The sequence below is a fragment of the Piliocolobus tephrosceles genome, chromosome 1 (genome assembly GCF_002776525.5).
Source record: "Piliocolobus tephrosceles isolate RC106 chromosome 1, ASM277652v3, whole genome shotgun sequence".
In the NCBI taxonomy this organism is placed as follows: Eukaryota; Metazoa; Chordata; class Mammalia; order Primates; family Cercopithecidae; genus Piliocolobus; species Piliocolobus tephrosceles.
The window spans coordinates 181,710,870-181,726,575 of NC_045434.1; the positions used below are offsets into that span (position 1 = coordinate 181,710,870).

The following is a 15,706-nucleotide window of genomic DNA, read 5'->3' on the forward strand; positions in this document are numbered from 1 at the left end:
TCAGTGCACTTGAACAAAGGAAAATTATTTGGAAAACAGTTAAGTTTACCCAATGCAAAGAGAAAAGTGTTTTGCTTCTGTGTGCCCCTGAAAAATGATTAGCCTTTCTCCATGTACCTGATCTTGTCGATAGCCAACTAGGAAAGAAATCCTAGTTGAAGGACATGCAAAATCTAAACACAGCAAGGTATTCTAGGTACACCAAAAGGTATGCATGGAATGTAAAGTGGCCATTTTCTGAACAGTGCAACTTGTCTACACTCTCTGAAGCTAAACAGTTTCTATCATTTCAACACAAAACAAAGAATTAAACTTACCGGGAACTGCATTAATTTTACATGTAGTTATTTATACCTCCTCGGACTGGGAGAATTTAAGTCACTCCTATCCCTCCCCCCCAAAGGACGGAGGAAACAAAAGGCAGCAGGAGATGCAGAAACCTGAGTCTGGAATGTCCACTCCAGTGAAAGCCCGAACAGCTGTCCTCCCACCCCCCAACAAACTATTCGCCATTTTTCTTTGTCTTTCAGCTGACCCCTGCCTCAGTGAAAAACTCCGAGGCTCCAATGAAGCCCTGCAGCCTCCTTCCACTTTAACAGTCAAAGGCATTCAATCTAGCATGCTATTTGACACCAAACCTTGCCTCCACAGTGGTCCCATTGGCTTAACTGCTTTATTGGCTAAGAACACAAAGCCACGATTGGCTGTTCACGTCATCAGTTACCTCTTTTGTACACTTCCTGTTTTAAAGTTACCTTGAGAAGCAGAACAGGGGTCAGATTCAGACTACAAACTATGGGGAACTCTAAGGCGTGGAAATGCCTGGCAAATGCACATAGCAGTTGCACTAGGGAATCATGTGTTTCTAAAACAGAATACTGAAAATTTAGAATTGTTCTTAAAAACAAGCCAAAGGGCTGTTACTGTTCCCACCCACGGGATTTCTTATTGGCTGTCAGAGTTCCATTTAAAAAATTTACGGTAATTTAACTGCTGCTGATTGGCCATCAAAGATGTCTGTAAGACACTGCTACGGTACCCTATGGTAATAGACCAGAGAAGCAATGTGCACAAGGTCGGAAAGTTGTGACCATCTTCAGTTTTCTGCTGAGCATTAAAAGAAGAAAAACAAAACTGGGTAGGGCTAGTGCAAAGAAAATGCAGCTTCTTTAACACTAACAGAGTGATGCCAATGGCCATACAATAGTTTGCAAGACTTCTAAAAGGCATCTGTCATCATGTTAGTGGCACTTTAAAGGCACAGATTGGTATCAAGGCAAAGCACTTTATTTGAAAACACAAACTAATTTAAATAGAAAAATTTTAAGGTAATGTATGAAGTTAGTGGCAGAGACAGTGGCATTTCTAGAACGTCAACCAGGAACCTAAGAAGGAAATACAAAGATAAAGGTGGGGGGGGGGGATGACAAAAAAGCTAGAACATCAGTGAATACAATCATCCCCTGGTATCCATGGGAGACTGGTTCCAGGATACTCCCCAGCCAACCTTCTCATGGATACCAAAATCCTTCGGTGCTCATGTCCCTAACATAAAATAGTACAGTATTTGCACAAAACACGTGCACATTCCCATGTATACTTTTTTTAAGAGATGGTGTCTCACTATGTTGCTAGGCTGCAATGCAGTGGCTATTTAGGCATAATCACGGCACTACCACCTCGAACTCCTGGGCTCAAGCAATCTTCCCACCGGAGCTACCAAAGTGAGTGAAACTACAGGTGCATGTCACCTTGCCCAGCTTCCTGTATACTTTAAATCATCACTAGGTTACGTATAATACCTAATAAAATGTAAATGCTATACATGTAGTGGTTATACTGTACTGTTTAGGGAATAATGACAAGGAAAAAAGTCTGCATATGTTCTATACAGACACAATTTTTAAAAATATTTTTGACCCATGGTTGGTTGAATGCTTAGATGCGGAGGGTTGATGACATATTATTAAAAGCACATTATAATTTGATGGATTAACTAATTTATTTAAGGCAGCCACAGAGTTTGACATCACAGAGGATAAAAATCATTCTTTTTTTTTTTTTTTTTTTTTTTTGAGATAGGGTCTGGCTCTGTCACCCAAGCTGGGGTGTTGCTGGGGTGCAGAGACGCGATCTCGGCTTACTGCAGCCTCCGCCTCCTGGGCTCAAGCGATCTTCCCACCTTGGCCTCCTGAGTAGCTAGGACTACAGGGATGTGCTACCACGCCTAGCTAAATTTTTATATTTCTTTTCTTTTTTCAATTTTTTGTAATTGGTAGAAATAGGGTCTCGCCATGTTGCCCAGGCTGGTCTCGAACTTCTGGGCTGAAGGGAGTCTCCTGCCCCTGCCTCCTGAAGTGCTGGGATTACAGGCGTGAGCCACTGTGCCTGGATGAGGACACATTTTTTCTCACTTTTTCTTTCTTTCTTTTTTTTTTTTTGAGATGGAGTCTCACTCTGTTGCCTAGGCTGGAGGGCAGTGGCATGATCTTGACTCACTGCAACCTCCACCTCCTGGGTTCAAGTGACCTACTTAGTAGCTGAGACTACAGGTACCCACCACCATGTCCAGCTAATTTTTGTATTTTTAGTGGAGATAGGGTTTGACCATGTTGGCCAGGCTGGTCTTGAACTCCTGACCTCAAGAGATCCACCTGCCTTGGCTTCCCAAAGTGCTGGGATTACAGGAGTGAGCCACTGCACCCCAGCCTTCTATCTTTTTTTTTTTTTTTTCTTTTTTTTTGACACAGAGTCTCCCTCTGTCTCCTAGGCTAGATAGAATACAGTGGTGTGATCTCAGCTCACTGCAACCTCTGCCTCCTGGGTTCAAGCAATTCTCATGTCTCAGCCTCTCGAGTAGCTCGGATTACAGGTGCCCACTACCACACCTGACTAATTTTTGCAGTTTTAGTAGAGATAGGGTTTCACCATGTGGGCCAGGCTGATTTCGAACTCCTGACCTAGCATGATCCACCCACCCTGGTCTCCCAAAGTGCTGGGATTACAGGCATAAGCCACCACGCCTGGCCCCATATTTTTAAGAATAAGCACAACAGAGTTGATCTCAGAAGAGATATTACAAGTATTCTTACTTGTCTCACTGTGGTTATTGAAAACATTCCAGGGTGCCAAAGGCTACCAGTGGTAGTCAAAGATTTTCTTATGGATTTTGGACCAACTGCTTAGGTTTTTTAAGAGGCAGCTCCTAATGTGGTGAAAATCAATTAGCACTTTTTTTTTTTTTTTTTTTTAAGCAAAACATTCAAATACAAACATCTCACCATTCATCACCTGAGGCCTTTAACAATCTCCTTAGATCTGCTTCCTCCCACCAAAGCTAAATATCCTAGGACTGAAAAACACAGTTGTTTTGCTAGGTAGATGAGATCTTTTCTAGAAATTCCTCACTTGACCATACATAAGAACTCATCCTTGGCCGGGCGCGGTGGCTCAAGCCTGTAATCCCAGCACTTTGGAAGGCCGAGACGGGCGGATCACGAGGTCAGGAGATCGAGACCATCCTGGCTAACACGGTGAAACCCCGTCTCTACTAAAAAATACAAAAAGCTAGCTGGGCGAGGTGGCTGGTGCCTGTAGTCCCAGCTACTCGGGAGGCTGAGGCAGGAGAATGGCGTAAACCCGGGAGGCGGAGCTTGCAGTGAGCTGAGATCCGGCCACTGCACTCCAGCCCAGGCGACAGAGAGAGACTCCGTCTCAAAAAAAAAAAAAAAGAACTCATCCTTGACATGTGCAGAGATTCAGCAGGGACCCGAAATAGGAGCAAGGTGGTCTGCCCTATCACTTTGCCGTATTAACTTCTCTACATACATTCCACTCATTTCCCATGATGAAATGAAATGATTTCTGAACAACTACTAATGCCAGGTTCTGTGCTAAGTATATTACAGACTTTACCCCTCTAATTCTCACTACAATACCCTTTTACCAGTGAGAAAGAGTGAGGTTCAAAGAAGTTAAAAAACTGGACCCTAGCCATACATCTAGATTCAAACTTGGGTCCCACCTAGAGTGGTACTCTTTCCACTGCACCACACTGCTTACCAAGACGTGGAACACCTCAAGCACATCCAAGGAAATTCTTAGGTGCCATATATATGTATAGATAGCATAAACCATTATCCAACTTCAACAAATTTAAAAACTAAAAATCTGGGCCAGGCATGGTGGCTCATGCCTGTAATCCCAGCATTTTGGGAGGCCAAGGAAGAAGAATCACTTTTCACATTTCAGACCAGTCTGAGTAACATAGTAAGACCACATCTCTACAAAAAATACAAAAATTAGCTAGGTGTGGTGGCACACGCCTGTGATCCCACTTACTCTGGAAGCTGAGACCAGAGGATCACTCGACCCAAGAGGTCAAGGTTGCAATCAGCCGTGATCGTCCCACTGCACTCCAGCCTGGGTGACAGAGACAGACTATCTCAGGTAAGTAAATAAATAAATAAATATTAAAATTTAAAATCTGACTACCGTTAAATTTGATCTGCCAGTTAGAGACCTAGCCAATGGTATGACCAAATAGCACCCTGTAAGTTGTTATAAAGTTTACTACTAAATTATTAGGAACATTTAACCAGTAACAAACCACATTTATAAGGGCATGAAACAACTAGGTAAATCATTAACAAGAGTACATCCTTAAAATTTAAAGGGGTTGTGAGACAACTTTACAATGGCATCCAAATCGTTTGGTTATGGTAACAGGATGTGTTATAGGTACCGTAAATCTTTTCTCAAAAGTTTAGATTACAGATTCTGAATAGCTACTCCCATCCTGGGAAGAGAAGGCAGAAGGCCAACAGGGCTTATCTGTACTGGAGCTTCTCTTAGCCCCAGAACACCTGAGGGCCAGTCAGCTGACAAGGCAAAGAAGCTCATCTGAAGGGTGGGGGTAGGGAGCAGAAGAATAGGGAGAACATGTTCACAACCTCACTGATTACTACTTAGTGCCAGCATGGCAAAACAACTAAGCACTTGGAAGTCAGGCGGTGTTAGTTTCAAGTTCTGACTCTACTTACTAATTGTATGACACTGAACTAATCCTGAGCCTCAGTTTCCTTATCTATAATGTATAGATACCACCATGTATACCAGAGAGCCACTATAAGGATTAAATAAGGTAATATATGTAAAGCATATGTACTATGCCTCAATAAGCACTGAAAAAATGCAAAGTATTAAATGTCATCCATTTCAACTTCCTTGATGTATAGAAGGTTAAGGTTCAGAAAGGGAGAAGACCTGCTTAAGGCCCTGAAGCCACTTCAAAGAAATACCTCTCTTCTATCTCTAGCATACTCTGCAGCCCTGCAGAAAGCAACTCCTTAGCCATAAAGGACAGTATGGGAAGACTACCAGGTGCCATAAAATTCTCCAGTTTGTAGGCTGGAAACCCAGGCTTTTCACCATTAATCCCAGCGAACGTCTGATCACTGTTTCAAAAGCTGGCCCTTTGACTCTGCTTTGGATATACCAGATTAAACCAATCATGACCTTTAACACCCTATGAAGGTCTTCAGCATAGTTTTTATTACTTCTTGGCAGTTTGCAAGGAAAATACTTCAAGTCCTACTTCTCATCAACACTTACCTTAGAATTCAAGCCACAGTAGGAAGAGAACCCAAATTATTCTTGAATTTCCATTTGGCAGCTGAATTCATTCACTTACTATAGCTTTCTCTTCTACCTGACATTACTGTGGACTGAGAATCTAACAGAATCTCTAGGATTTCAGCTAACATTCTTCCCTGGTCTTGGATCTCAGCAGCCAACTGCATCTTCTTACCCTAAAAAACACTCAAATGAGGCCGGGCACTGTGGTTCACGCCTGTAATCCCAGCACTTTGGGAGGCTGAGGGGGGCAGATCATGAGGTCAGGAGATCGAGACCATCCTGGCTAACACGGTGAAACCCTGTCTCTACTAAAAATACAAAAAATTAGCTGGGCGTGGTGGCGGGTGCCTGTAGTCCCAGCACTCAGGAGGCTGAGGCAGGAGAATGGCGTGAACCTGGGAGGCGGAGCTTCCTGTAAGCCGAGATCGTACCACTGCACTCTAGCCTGGGCAACACAGCAAGACTCCATCTCAAAAAAAAAAAAAAAGAAGTACTAGAGGAGTAAGCTCCCTGTAGATGCCTCCCTGTAGATGCACGTGGTGGCACATGCCTGTACTCCCAGCTACCTGGGAGGCTGAGGCAGGGGAATCGCTTGAACCTGGGAGGTGGAGCTTGCAGTGAGCCGAGATCGCGCCACTGCACTCCAGCCTGGGCAACAGAGCAAGACTCTGTCTCAACAACAACAACAAAAAACACTCAAATCACTATGAGACAAAACCAGTAGCTCTGGTTACACTGTTGAAGCTTCAATACTCTCAAAGAAGGCAAAGTGAGAATTGATGCTCTTGGTTGGGAGAATGATTTTTGAATCATAGCTACCTGCTTACTAGCTGCACATTGGCCAAGATACTTAACTATTTCTGAGCTCACTTCCTCATGTGTAAAATGGAGGAAATAACACCAACTCACAGGAGTGTTGAGGCTTAACTAACTGAAAGCACTCAACACATCTGGAATGTGGTAGGTGCCCAATTAATATCTAAATATACACTTGATTATATAGCAGGTACACATATTATAACTATATTTTAATATGCCTCTATTACCAGAAAAGGGCTTCTTGAAAGCAGCAAGTGTCTTATTTTTATCTACATATATCCCCAAAGCATAAAGATATAAATCAAATCTGATTTTAGCCACAGTGTCAGTAACAACAGGGAGTAACAGGGATTGAGGAAAACTGCCAAGTGTGTGTCCCATCTAAAGGAGTGACCGCTACACAGCTCCAACTGAAGAAGGCCATGTAGGAAATCTGGTTAACTGCAATAAGAGCTTCACTCTTTTTTTTTTTTTGAGACAAGGTTAGTTGCCCAGGTTGGAGTGCAGTGGCATGATCACAGCTCACTGCAGCCTTGACCTCCTGGGCTCAAGTGATCCTCCTACCTTGGCCTTCTGCATAACTAGGACCACAGGCATACGCTACCACACCCAGCTAATTTTTAAATTTTTTTTTATAGAGATAGGGTCTCCCCATATTGCCCAGGCTGGTTTCAAACTCCTGGGCTCAAGTGATCTTCCCACCGCAACCTCCCAAAATGCTGGGATTATATGTGTGAGCCACTGCACCCAGCCCAGATTCTTTAAGAAGTAAAAGACAGACTGTTTTAATGTCAAATCTTTCTATTTCAAGTTTCAGTTCAAGTTAAAAAAAAAAAAAAAAAAAAAAAACATAGGCCAGGCGTGGCGGCTCATGCCGGTAATCCCAGCACTTCGGGAAGCTGAGGTGGATGGATCACCTGAGGTCAGGAGTTCAAGACCAGCCTGGCCAACGTGGTGAAACCCCATTTCTACTAAAAATACAAAAATTAGCTGGGCGTGGTGGTGCATGCCTGTAATTCCAGCTACGCAGGAGGCTGGGGCAGGAGAATCACTTGAATCTGGGAGGTGGAGGATGCAGTGAGCTGAGATTATGCCACTGCACTCCAGCCTGGGCAACAGAGTGAGACTCCATCTCAAAAAACATTATAAGAAAATCGAAGAAAATTGAGGACTGCCAGATTATAATTTCTGACCCATTATCTTTCACTCAACTTGCTCCTGAACAACTAGTAGCTATTTCTCAAATCCAATCCACCTTCAAGTTTTAACAAACAAACAAAACTATGTTCACACATCTTCAAAATAATCTGATAAAAGTTCTGAAGATAGGCCAGGTACAGTGGTTCACACCTGTAATCCCAACGATTTGGGAGGCCAAGGTGGGTGCATAACAAGGTCAGGGGATCCAGATCATCCTGGCTAACACAGTGAAACCCCATCTCTACTAAAAATACAAAAAATTAGCAGGCTTGGTGGCACACACCTGTAGTCCCAGCTACTTGGGAGGCTGAGGCAGGAGAATTGCTTGAACCCAGGAAGTGGAGGTTGCACTGAGATTGCGCCACTGCACTCCAGCCTGGGTGACAGAGCAAGACTCCCTCTCAAAAAAAAAAAAAAAAAAAAAGAAGTTCTGAAGATAATCCCCAAAAAGGCCCAGAAACATTCTGAGCAATGACCACATCATTAGAATAAAGGAACACTGCACTGGTGCTCAGTAAATGGTTACTCAGTGAATGAAGGAATGGACCTTAAGGAGATGACAAATTCTGAATTACTTGTTTTTTGAAAATAGGTTATATTCTCCAAAGCATAAATTAAGACCAATAGATGGGAAATTATTCTGCAAGGACTCACTTCAACTCTCAGAGCTGTCCAAAGATGACGCAACTTTCCTCAGAAGCTATGAATGGGGTTGTTAGGCACGGGCTGTTTGAACACTTGACAGGGATGTGTAAAGGCAACATGAGAGAGCGCAGTCATGTGCAGCAGCAGGAAAAAAAGCCCAATCTTTACAGCTAGACAGATTTAGATTTTAATCCCTCCTTACCACTTTTTAGGTGAGTGACCTCATGCTAGTTATGTAACTCCACTGAGGCCAGTTTCCTGCACTAAAACATCTTGCAAGGTTTTAGAGCTTAGGATAATTTCATTTGTTCAATAAATACTTACATTATAAGCATAGCCATTGTACTAAATAAGCTCTGGGGATTCTAAACAAGACACAGTTCCTGTCCTTAAGGACATTAAAGTTTACTGTAAGGAAGAGGAACGTTAAAATAGGTAATCATAATGCTGTACATTAAGAGTTACAACACAGGCAAATGCAAAATGCTATGGGAGGAAATAAGCATAGCACCTACCCCAGGGCTTACACCTAAGTTTTAGGCTGGTCAGAGGAGGCTTCTTAGGAGATTTAAAATCCTAAGAATAAAAACCAGGATAGACAAAGTGAAATGCATGTGCAAAGGCCTGAAGCTCACAGAAAGTATTACATTCCTGAAAGGGCTGCAATTTGGTAGAGCAGTAGCCCAGAAGCAAGAAGCTAGAAGTAAAAGTTAGAAAGGCAGGCCAGGCACAGTGGCTTATGCCTGTAATCCCAGCACTTTGGGAGGCCAACTGAAGTCAGGAGTTTGAGACCAGCCTGGCCAACGTGGTGAAACCCCATCTCTACTAAAATACAAAAATTAGCTGGGCATGGCAGTGGGCACCTGTAATCCCAGCTACTTAGGAGGCTGAGGCAGGAGAATCGCTTGAACTCAGGGAGCAGAGGTTGCAGTGAGCCAAGATTGCACCAATGCACTCCAGCCTGGGTGGCAGGGCGAGGGATCTCAAAAAAAAGAAAGGTAAACAGGGTTGGACAAAGCTGAGACATTAGAACTTTATTCTAAGGACAATGATAAGGAACTAATGAGTCTTAAACACTGGACTGGCACAATCAATCTCACATTTAAAGTGTAATTCTGATTGTGCCAGCCCCACGTTTAAGACTCTTTAGTTCCTTACCTTTGCGTACAGTGTGAAGAACAAGTTGGAGAAGGGGACACAGTGGGAGGATGGCAGCACTCTAGACCACTAATGTGGAAAACAGGATGCTAAAGTTATCTGGTGACTGGAAAAGCAGTAGTGAAGACATTGAGTTCAAGACCAGCCTGGACAACAAAGCAAGACCCTGTCTCTACAAAAATTAAAAAATAAAAAATTAGCCAGGCATGGTGATGCACCTGTAGTCCTAGCTACTTGGGAGGCTGAGGCAGGAAGACCGCTTGAGCCTAAGAGTTTGGGGTTACAGTGAGCTACAATCATGCCACTGCACTCCAGCCTGGAGGACAGAGTGAGACCCTGTCTCTAAAATAAAAAATAAGCTGGGTGTGGTGGCTCAAGCCTGTAATCCCAGCACTTTGGGAGGCTGAGGTGGGCAGATCACTTGAGGTCAGGAGTTTGATACCAGCCTGGCCAACATGGTGAACTCTCATCTCTACTAAAAATACAAAAATTAGTTAGTCATGGTGGCAGACGCCTGTAATCCCAGCTACTGGGGAGGCTGAGGCAGGAGAATCGCTTGAACCCGGGAGGCGGAGGTTGCAGTGAGCCGAGATCACGCCACTGCATTCCAGCCTGGGCAACAGACTGAGACTCCATCTCAAAAAATAAAAATAAAAAATAAGCCAGGCACGGCGGCTCACACTTGTAATGCCAACACTCTGGGAGGCCAAGGTGGGAGGATCACTTGAACTAAAGAATTTAAGACCAGACTGGGCAACATAGAAAGACCTCGTCACTACCAATAAGAAAAAAAGTAGCTGGGCAGGCATGGTGCTACATACCTGTAGTCCCAGCTATTCAGAAAGCTGAGGCAGGAGGATCACTTGAACCCAGGAGTTCAAGGTTGCACTGAGCTATGATCACACCACTGCACTCCAGCTTGGGCAACAGAGTGAGACTCCATCTCAAAAAAATTAATTAAAATAAAATAAAAAATAAAGAAGATTTTAAAATCACTAAGATCCAGTGGTTAATAAGGCATGTAAAATAACAACACTGTGCCTGATAAAAATCATGTACTCAAAAAATGGTACCTGTTACTATTATTATTGGCCATTGGATTTAGATGACCTTTGAAATCACATTCATCACTAAGAGTCTATGTTACCTTGAAGATGTATCTTGTTCTCAGAAAAGTCCTTTCCCATGATTACCAAGCTATCTTATGCAAAATGATTCATTTTTTATTCATAGACTACACCAGAACTGCTCAACTGGGCTCCGCTACACACCAGTCATAGCATGAAACGTTTATTAGGTGTTCTCACAAACAGCAGTCCATGACCAAGTAAGTCTGAGTAATGCTGCATAATGTATCTTCCCTCCTGAAGGGTCATAGACAAAATAAGCACCAAGGCTCTGAATAATAATTCTGCAGTGAAGAAAGGCATTTCACTTTGGTCATTTTTTGTCAAGGATCCTCTTCTCATCCCCAGAGGACACTGATTAGCACTACACAGAACTAATGTTCAATGGAAGAACTTGGGAAATGCTACTCTAAACCAACTTACAAATTTTAGTGGAATGAAAAGACTATAGGCAACTGTATTCTAACAACCTTTCAAAATGGTTAGAGTTTTACACACATTATGGCATTTTCCTTTTTAACTTAGTACTACTGAAAATGACATTAAACACCACCATAAATAGCAATCCTTTGCCTCCTAAGTGATTGCCAACCAAGCATGCTCGGCTTCTTAAAAGGCCCCAACTTTGTCATTTAATAATGAGCAAATTCTATGCTACTTACCTTCAGGGTACAACAATAATTTTTAAAACCGTTTAAAATGACAAGGATGTCAACTGTGCAGATAATGTGTACTTTATTAGCCCTTTCTCTTTTCTCTTTTAAAATGAACAAATCATGCCAGTGTCAAAGGGATATATCTTCTTAACACTGGGCAAAGAATCTCACTTCATAGAGATCACTGGACAGTTTACAGCTCTGGAGGCCAAGGGTAACAGTAATTAGGGATGGTGAAAACCTTTAATTCATAGATTCAAGCCAAAGACATGATACAAAATATTCTATACTCTAACATCATTTCCTAGGAGTCATCTCATTCCTTTTTTTTTTGGAGACAGTCTCGCCCTGTTGCTGAGGCTGGAGTGCAATGGCGGCGCGATCTCAGCTCACTGCAACCTCTGCCTCCTGGGTTCAAGCGATTCTCCTGCCTCAGTCTCCAGAGTAGCTGGGGTTACAGACACCCACCACCACGCCCAGCTAATTTTTTGTATCTTTAGTAGAGATGGGGTTTCGTCATGTTGGCTGGGCTGGTCTCGAACTCCTGACTTCACAGAGGAAGAAACAAGTTAAGAATCTGCCCCAGCACAGTCAGGGTAAATGCATTGCAGAGACAGAATTCTTCCCTTGGTCTGACTCCAATCCGCAACTAATGGTGTCCCCTCCCAAAGGCACTTTTTGGCCAGCTTTAAAAATCCATTTCCTCCTGCAATTAATCTACTTAAATTATGCTGAGTGCTTTGAGTCTCTGCAGGAAAACACTAAAATGACCTTGTAGCCTTCCTAAATTGTGACAGTGCATGCATGAAAAACTGAATAAACAAAATGAAAAGAAAGACTGTAAAACATCAGATAACTCACAACCAGTTTCCTCTGAGAACAAGAAACAGAATGGAAAAGAACAACTTACTGGCAAAGGAATGTTCTTCCTGGTTGTATGCCTGAGGGCCAGGATTGACCTCAAGAAGGTCATTTGTGATCCTAGTAATGTCCTCTGCCATTCTCATTCCCGTGAATGAAGTAAACTTGTCACTTAAAAGTCATCTCTGCCATCAAGTCAATGCTTCCACAGGAGAGCCAATGCTATCCAGTGGAATGAGCACCTATCTAGAAATCCAGTGATCTGGGCAAGATTTGGCTCTGCCCTTGCATAGCCAAGTGACCCTGCCAAGGTCATCTCACTCTTTTGAAGTCTCAGTACAAAGGACACACCTGAAAGAACTGAAGTTCACTTCCTGAGCTAAGAAGCCAGGACTTTTTTCTTTTCCCATAACATTCTATGGTATCAGCACAGTGTTTAAGAGTAAGGGCTTCACTTACATAAGAATTAAGAATTACAAATCTGTGGCTGGGCGCGGTGGCTAACACCTGTAATCCCAGCACTTTGGGAGGCCAAAGTAGGCAGATCACAAGGTCAAGAGTTCCAGACCAGCCTGGCCAACATAGTGAAACCCCGTCTCTACTAAAAATACAAAAAATTAGCCAGGCATGGTGGCAGGCGTCTGTAATCCGGGCTACTCAGGAGGCTGAGGCAAGAGAATCACCTGAACCTGGGAGGCGGAGGTTGCAGTGAGCCAAGATCATGCCATTGCACTCCAGCCCGAGCAACAGGGCGAGACTCCGTCTCAAAAAAAAAAAAAAAAAAAAGAATTACAAATCTGTGTCTGTGTCTGAATCTGGACTCTGTTACTTACTGGCTATGAGACCTTAAGCAAATTACTTTTCAGTTTCCTCACATGTAAAAATGAGGGTGACTATATTATCTACCTCATAGTGTATGAAGATATGCATAATACATTTATATTCTAGCTGGTACAATGTAAGCATTCAATAAAAGTAGTAACTATAGTATCCCTGCGTTTGATTCATAGATCCTAGTGGCTCAGTATCTTTGAACTAAAAGATGTAAATTTCAAAATTACCTCAACAAGACACCCAGCATAGCTTGGCTGGGCACGGTGGCACACGCTTGTAAACCCAGCACTTTGGGAGGCCGAGGCAGGTGGATCACGTGAGGTTGGGAGTTCAAGGCCAGCCTGGCTAACATGGTGAAAGCCCATCTCTACTAAAAATACAAAAATTAGCTGGGTGTTGTGGTGCATGCCTGTAATCCCAGCTACCCGGGAGGCTGAGGCAGGAGAATCGCTTGAACCCAGGAGGCAGAGGTTGCAGTGAGCCAAGATCACGTCACTGCACTCCAGCCTGGGTGACAGAGCAAAACTCCCAAAAAACGAAACCCAAAACAAGACTCCCAGCATAGCTCCCTAACATAGAATGGGGTGAGCCCATATATGGTTACAATTCTGTGGTCTGAATCCTCATTTCGCTTTGCCTTACATTTCTCTGAAACTAAAAGGGGATAAAAATGCCTTGTAAAATCTTCTCTAGAACAGTTTGGGGATTTTTATTTATTTTTTGGGAGACTGAGTCTCGCTCTGTTGCTCGGGCTGGAGTGCAGTGACACAATCTCAGCTTACTGCAACCTCCGCCTCCCGGGTTCCAGCAATTTTCCTGCCTCAGTCTTCCAAGTAGCTGGGATTACGGGTGCCTACCACCATGCCAGGCTATTTTTTGTATTTTTGTAATTTTATTTTATCACGTGTGCGAGGCTGGTCTCAAACTCGTGACCTCAAATACCACCTGCCTCGGCCTCCCAAAATGCTGGGATCAGAGGCATGAGCCACTGCATCCAGTCTCTAGTAGTTTTGACCAAGGAAAAAATGTGTAAGTATAAATAACAGAATAATCTGTCATAAGAATTAAATAAGATGCCATAGACACAGCCTATAAAGCATAAAGCTTAATTTCTGAAGAAATTAAGAAAAACCTGAGGTTCACAAGTTTTCAACATAAACTCAGATCTACTGAGATTTCCTGAGAGTTCAAGATTTCTAGAGTAGTCAATTCCACATCTTAACAAGGTGGCCATGGGTGTTAAGGGGCTAACATGGAATGAAGGTGGTCACCAATGCTGAAGGGCAGGTTGCTCCAGAATTGCCTGCTGAATAAAAAAGGTGTACATAGGCCGGGCGCGGTGGCTCAAGCCTGTAATCCCAGCACTTTGGGAGGCCGAGACGGGCGGATCACGAGGTCAGGAGATCGAGACCATCCTGGCTAACACGGTGAAACCCCGTCTCTACTAAAAAATACAAAAAACTAGCCGGGCGAGGTGGCGGGCGCCTGTAGTCCCAGCTACTCAGGAGGCTGAGGCGGGAGAATGGCGTAAACCCGGGAGGCGGAGCTTGCAGTGAGCCGAGATCCAGCCACTGCATTCCAGCCTGGGCGACAGAGCAAGACTCCGTCTCAAAAAAAAAAAAAGGTGTACATATACGCTCATTTTTATCACCTTGTCTAGCCTTGGTAAAAAAGAAACTAAACCATAGATCTACAGCATTCTTCATATTTGGTTAACTTGATGACTGAGCCAAATGAGCCTGAAATGTACAAAATGCATGGCAAACCCTATTTTCACTTGTAGCTTTGCCTCTCTCTTCCACAGTGACATATTATTGTAAATAAAGATGAGGGAGGGCTTCACCTAAGCACATCAAGACATAAAGCAATTAAGATTTCCAACACACTGGTCTCCTCTCAAACCCTGATTTAAAGGTTTCCATGCAAAATTGGAACTGCAAATATTCTGTCCTATTCAGTCTTAATTTTACACATTCTTCAGGATAAGCATATCCTAGAATCAATATCCCACAGTCTGAAGAAAGCACTAGGCCTTTGAATAGGTCCTCGTATTTGGGGACACCCTAAGGAACTGGTGATGTTTGAAAAACCTCTCCAGTGATCTCCTTACACTTTGCACTTGGTAGTTCCTTGCCGCTTGGCATAAATTACCTCCATACACAGAAGACTATCTGCAATATTCTGAAGCTTGGTTTTAAGGAATGCAGACTCTTCAAGTTTCTGTACATATTCTTCCCCATTATCTACCTGGATTCAGGAAAAATGCAGCAATTTACTTTGTAAATCTTCCCTTTCACAATAGAAGCCAAGGAGTACGATCTGAATACCTAGCTGAAGAACCCATATTCTATATGGTTACAAGTCTGTGGTCTGAATCCTGAAGCAGCACAACAAATTCTTACGAATTATAGTCTTCCATTTAATACACTCTAAACACCCAGAAATCAAAGTAGATGATCCACTTGGAAATATAAAATTATCTGGAAGTTTGATTAGTCAGGTTTATGTTGATAGCTGATGTAGCCGATAAAATTACAGTCTCTGGCATGAGGCAACCTGGGTTTGAATTCCAGCTCAACCACTTACTGAGTGACACTAGACAAGCTACTTAACTTCAGATCCTCAGTTTCCTCATCTACAATATGGGGATGATAATGCCTACCTACTGGTGTTAAAATGTGCCCCAAAATAGCAATTCTCTTCCTCTGCTTATCAATTCCCTTCTCCAGAAAATGTAGTTGCATTCACACAAAACTGACTAAATTTGAA

General features: G+C 43.1%; 1 protein-coding gene across 2 annotated transcripts in view; it reads right to left on the reverse strand.

The window, feature by feature from the left end:
• NFYC (nuclear transcription factor Y subunit gamma) overlaps positions 1 to 15,706 on the reverse strand; it is an 80,129-nt gene that overhangs the window by 62,543 nt on the left and 1,880 nt on the right. Inside the window, exon 1 of one of the 2 annotated variants that reach the window (XM_023221277.3) lies at positions 318 to 2,052. The exons of the other annotated variant lie outside the window; for it this stretch is intronic. The gene's annotated coding sequence lies outside the window, so the exon portion shown is untranslated. Of the gene's footprint in view, positions 1 to 317; positions 2,053 to 15,706 lie in introns of those variants that run through there. 2 annotated transcript variants of the gene reach the window in all.